At 46.2% G+C, this 6,000-nt stretch overlaps 1 long non-coding RNA gene across 1 annotated transcript in view; it reads left to right on the forward strand.

Annotated features, from left to right (window-relative positions):
- Positions 1–3,114, forward strand: part of LOC147666172 (uncharacterized) — a 34,732-nt gene extending 31,618 nt beyond the window's left edge. Inside the window, exon 3 of the long non-coding RNA XR_015304873.1 lies at positions 3,027–3,114. This is a non-coding gene — a long non-coding RNA (uncharacterized LOC147666172). The remainder of the gene's footprint in view (positions 1–3,026) is intronic.
- Positions 3,115–6,000: the final 2,886 nt, after the last annotated feature.

A 6,000-nucleotide genomic window follows, 5' to 3' on the forward strand; every position in this document is an offset into this window, starting at 1 on the left:
CGGAGTGATAAAAAAAACCCTCTCGCTAGTGGAGTTAACAAAATTAATTAGCGGGTTGACCCCTAACAAAGCCCCTGGTCCGGACGGTATTCCACCGGATCTATATAGAAGCAATATAGACTTATGGGCACCGATTTTAACAAGGGTCCTAAATGCGGCCATCAAATCGGGCCTACCACGCTCCTGGTCCACGGCAATGATTGTACCCATTTTCAAAAAAGGGTCCAGGAACGATCCTAAATGTTATAGGCCGATTTCGCTCATAGATGTTTCTGCCAAAATTCTGGGGTGAGTGATTTTAAACCGGCTTATGGAGTGGACTGAGGAACATCATATCTTGGCTGAAATACAATATGGGTTCAGAGAGGGCAGATCGACAAGTGACCAGTGCCTAAATTTGTATCTTTTGATAGCTAAATACACAAAAGCAGGCAGGGGCACGGTCTACATGGTATTTATGGACCTAGCCGCGGCCTTTGACAATGTCAATCGGTCTAAACTGTGGTCTATGATGCATAACCTAGGGATTGAAGAGGGGCTGATAAATATTCTGAAAGAGCTGCACTGGAACACCACGGCCAGGGTCCGCTTCAGTCCAGAGGGGGGGCGAACTGATCAATTTTTATGTTCAGGGGGAGTGAGACAAGGGTGCATATTAGCCCCTTTTCTCTTCTCTCTTTACATTAACGCCCTAGAGAGTGCCCTCACCGCCCTAGAAGTTGATTGTCCTAAAGTAGGACCGCGTCATATCCCACCCTGTACTATTGTACGCGGATGACGCGGTCCTGCTGGCCAGGACCCCAAGGGCTTTACAACTTCTGGTGGACGGATTTGTTAAGTTTATGGGTGACTTGGACCTGTCTGTCAACTTAACTAAATCCTTTGTCATGGTGGCCGGCAAAAAACCTGCCAACAAGAGTGTGTTTAAAATAGGGTCACACACCTTGGGCATAGTAAAGACCTTCCCCTATCTAGGGCTGCTAATGGATGGGGATATGCAGTTTGGTCAGCTGCTCGAGGCTCATTGTACCAAGCTTGCTTCCTCAAACGGGGTCATTTCGAGTTTTGCCCGTAGATTAGGACGGTGGTGCCCAGAACAGATAATGGCATTTTATGGCTCAATCAGTACTGCAAAGGCTTTGTATGGTGCTGAGGTAGGGGGCTTCAGGGACTGCAATCAACTTCAACAATATGAAGAAACATTTTTTCGAAGAATCCTAAAACTCCCACAAACCATCCCTGCTGAAATTGCCCATGATGAATTGGGGATGCCATATATTTCTGACATTGCTAAATTAACCCCTTCGAAGCTAATGACGAGCTGGGCTCGTCATGGCGCTTACCTGCCGTGCGCGGATGACAAGGCCAGCTCGTCATGATTTATGGGGTTTTTGTTTTTTTAGCGCAGGACGGGAAAACGCCTAGCAGCCATGTGGTTAAGGCCAACCATGGCATGGATGAGAATCTGGACCAACCCGGAGGCATCCGTGACCAGGGAAATAGTCACAGACTGCTTACAGAGAGACAAGGCCCTACAAATCCCCTGGTTGAAATATGTGAAAGACTCTCTAATGAGTATTGACCAGTGCCAGCTTTGTAGTGATCCTTCCTCGATTGTAAATAGCTGTAAAATGAAGGTGAAAAAATAGCTTTTAGGAAAATGTGTTTCCGACAGAAGAAGACATGGCATGGCAAAGAAATCACTAGCAGCCTATGACCTTGTAAGAAATGGAGGGGGAATGGAATCATATCTGTTTCTTATGTATAGCCAAAATGATCGATTTTTAATGTGCAGTTTTAGGCTCAATTGGTTACCAAACATTTAAGCCTATCCCGCTGGTTTTGCTGTGACGATTGAGCAGAAGGGAGCCTGCGGCTGCGACAATAGGTCTCCGCAGGACAACCTTCATTTTGTACTTTTATGTCCATTTTATAGTAACCCTAGACGTTTGTTTTTGGTAGGCATTCTCAAGAAACAGAAATTCCTCCACGCAAAAACTGCATTGTTGTTTTTACAGAAAGCCACTGGTCCCCACACCCTATGTGCCATTTTAAGCTTTTTAAAAGTAGCCGTAAGATTGAGGCATACAAGAAATGAATCTGTTTTGTAAAATTATACCTGCTTCATGAATTATATCCTCTTTTTTTGAAGTTGTTTTTATTATCAAAAGTTCAGGAATGAAATGTAATGATATTTAATGAAATTTTATAATGTAATGTGTTTTTATGAGGAATTTTTATTTTTCGAAATAAAGATTTACTTAACACTTTCATAGAAAGATGTGTTATGACACTGAGTTCATACATACTAAACGTCACCTCTCCAATTTAAACTCATAGGAAACTAGGCTAACAAACACAATACCCAGCCTCCCCCATTCTGTCCTATAGGCAAGATTACCTTTCAAAAGTGAAAAGGAAATGGAGCGCTTTTCACTGTCAGGTCATAGCACACACCTCAGAATAAGTCCTGCTTTTACTTACACTGCACCCTGCCCAGGGGTTACCCGGGACCTACTACAGGGGTGCCCACTGTGTATGCAAAAGGGAAAGTAAGGCCTGAGAAGTGGTTACACTTGTGAGGACAACATGCTAACTTAGCAAACAGCACGCAGGCCCTACACTACAGGCCTGAGTTCCCTTCTCCGCACGCTTTTGTATTAGTAACCCTGGCACACACAGTGCCCGTCACTAGGGACTTTACTAGTAAGGCAAACATACTAATCATGGCCAACCAATTACCATTACACTTTACACAGGGAACACTTGTACTTTGGCACTGATCAGCAGTGCCAAAGTACCCAAAGCATCTAAAAGCAAAGGGGGTAGAGGCAAAAAGTCAGGGGTAATCAGGCCAAGATTTGCCAGGTCTAACACTCACTGTCCCCAGGTTATGGGCCGTGGGCTTTCAGTCTTTGTCTGCCCATACGTGGCTCGCATACCATCCACAATTAATTATTGGGCAAGTTGGGGGGGAGGTACCCTCTGGTGGGAACTCTAAAAGTAAACTCCTGTTTCTCTTTCAGCGGACAAGTACTGCCCACTGCTGATCAAAGAAGGTGGAATGCCACTTTTGAGGGAGCTGGTTGGCATGGTGACAGCCCGAGAGGAAACGGCCAGGTAGTAAACAAGATGCAGTGAAATATATGGGCTGTTTGTAGAAGTGTGGGCCATTGTCTGATGATGATGGAATGAGAATGAAGAGGAGCAGAGGAAAACCGTGTGTGCGGAGTCTGGACCCTTGTGGTGATACAAGGGAGGGCAAGCGTGGATCAGAGCACCGGTGCAAGCCGTGCATGCAAGGGCATGGAACAGGGCACTCATATTTAGGGTGCGGGGTCACAGGTCATCAGCTAATAATTGGAGTTCTTGGTTGTAGATCTACAACCAAGAACTCCCGATATTAGCTTGATTGATTCAGCATCCTAGGAGTTTCTTCTACTATAAAGTTTTGTTGATATGTGCATATTTTATTTGACCTCTTGTATGTGGATCAATGACAATTATGATTTGACTTGTGGATTTATGCATATGGAATCTAAGCAGTGATGTGTAACTATCAGAAGTGTGTTTTTCCCTTGCACTTTCCCCTTTTCCTTGTGGGCGCATTTAATTTTGTGTATATTATAATTGATTCTTCCATCATTGAATGGCTAATGGTGCAGTGAGAATAAAAACACTATGCACCTTCAATTGTTTTTGGATTAATTCAACATAAGTGTGTGATTATAAATCAATAATTGTATGTTTGGTCTGGGACCCCTGTATACCTATACCGACATATTGGCTCACAACAGCAGTAAAAACTTTGGGCCATATGTAGGTGGCCAAATACCGATCGGTAACACCGAAAAAGGGTCATTTTCGGTGTTACCGACATTTATTTAGCCATGTGAGATGTACGTAATACCGAATGGAATCGATAATAACGAATCGGTAAAAAAATATATTTACCGACTTGAAATTACCGAAACAATGAATACCGAATTGGTATAAACGATTCGGTAAAACCCCCAAAAATGCAATGTAGCAAACCTTGTTAATACCGAATTTGACCAAAATTGGTAATAACGATTCGGTATTTACCACGTTTCAGGAGCATGTGGTAATCAGGAGCAGTGCATACAAACAGACCCAAAATGCATCTGTGTGAACACAATGGCAGCCCTCTACCTCATAGCAAGGCGGCTACGCCTGAGAGCAGCAGGAATGAGGATCTGGAGACGTGAAGAGCGGGTGTACAGATTACGCATCACATTGTTCCAATTGATAGACCCAGAAATCCATGAGAGATACAGATTGCACCCAGACACCATCCTGGAGCTAATACGGGACCTAAGACCCTATCTGGAGCATCAGACACCAAGGGCCCACGCAATCCCCACCCATGTCCAGGTACTCTGCTGCCTGCACCTCCTTGCATCTGGAAGTTTCCAGGGTGTGATAGCAGCAGTGGGTGGAGTGTCTATCCTGTTTCTCCAACACCTTCCTGGACGTCATGATGGACAGAATGGAACATTACATTTCCTTCCCCAGTACACAGGCGGAGCTGCAGAGAACCAAGCTGGAGTTCTATCAACTTGCCCATTTCCCCCACGTGATTGGCTGCATCGATGGGACCCATATTCCCATCTGCCCACCTGCAGCAAGTGAATACATATACAGAAACCGCAAATCCACCCACTAAATCAATGTGCAGGTGATCTGCAATGCCAAATACATTATAACAGACATCGTGGCCAAATACCCCGGGAGTAGCCACCACGCTTACATCTTCAGGAACAGTGGCATACATACACGTCTGCTTGCTGGTGAATTTGCCGACGGATACATACTAGGTAAGTAAATGTTACACACCCTGATGTACACCCTGGCTCAAGCTGTTGGTCACACCAATCAATGCCACTTACTTCTGTTCATAGGTGACAGCGCATATGCCCTCGGGCCGGATCTACTCACACCATATATGAACCCAACCACCCGAAGGGAGAGGAGATACAATGTGGCACATAGGAGCACACGCAACGTGGTGGAGCGCACTTTTGGTTTGCTCAAAATCAGATTCCGTTGCCTCCACAAAACAGGAGGTGCACGTCTGTACAGCCCCATCAAATGTTGCAAGATAATTGCTACGTGTGCAATGCTACACAATCTGGCCACTAAAAAAGGAACAGCAGTGGAACTAACTGAGTCAGAGGACGAGGACGAGGACAACCCTCAGCCAGAGCCCAGCGCAGCTGGTGCTGCTATTAAACATGATGGGAGACAGAGACGGGCAGAGATTACGGCAAACTATTTCTGAGTGAGTAACAACACTGAGCCATTTACAGTTACATGTAGAGGTGTTTATTTGGCACACCTCCAGCATTGCGAGCATTGTCCAATTGGACATGGGTTACATCACCCATCACATGCATGTACACAGCCATTGTCCTTCACTTCTTGCGTCCTCGTGCTGCACGTGCACATTCCCCATCGACACTGTCTGGTGTATTGGACTGTTCCTGTGCTGGCACGTTTCGTCCACTACGCCTCCTGCATGGTGGGTGAGGGTGTAATGCTACCACGGCTGGTAGCCTCCTCACTGCCCCCACCCTTCCATTGTGGCCGCCTTAGCATTCTGCATGAGCTCTAGCACTGAGGTCATGGACACCATCCCCCTGGCCACATCCCTGCTGCAATGCGCCATCTCCTCCTGCATGGCAATGGACCTGCGACACATCAGTGATGTCGTAGTGGCCAGCCGGTTCACCGAATTGGTATAGGCCTGGAGTCTCAGTCTCTCCCGGCGCCTGCCAACACGGTCCTGCTCCAGCTGGCTGCAGAGGTTGTCCACCGATGTAGCTACCCTCTCCATCCCTGCACACGAATTCTCCCCCATGGCACTGATGCCCTTCTCCATCTTGTGCATATGTCTGTTTATGTTTGCCACCTCCCTGTGAATTGACTTCATCTCCCTCCATTGCAGGCGCTGGACCTTCAGCATGTTGCCTTCCAGTC

Source organism: Lissotriton vulgaris, unplaced genomic scaffold, assembly GCF_964263255.1.
Source record: "Lissotriton vulgaris unplaced genomic scaffold, aLisVul1.2 SCAFFOLD_2903, whole genome shotgun sequence".
NCBI lineage: Eukaryota > Metazoa > Chordata > Amphibia > Caudata > Salamandridae > Lissotriton > Lissotriton vulgaris.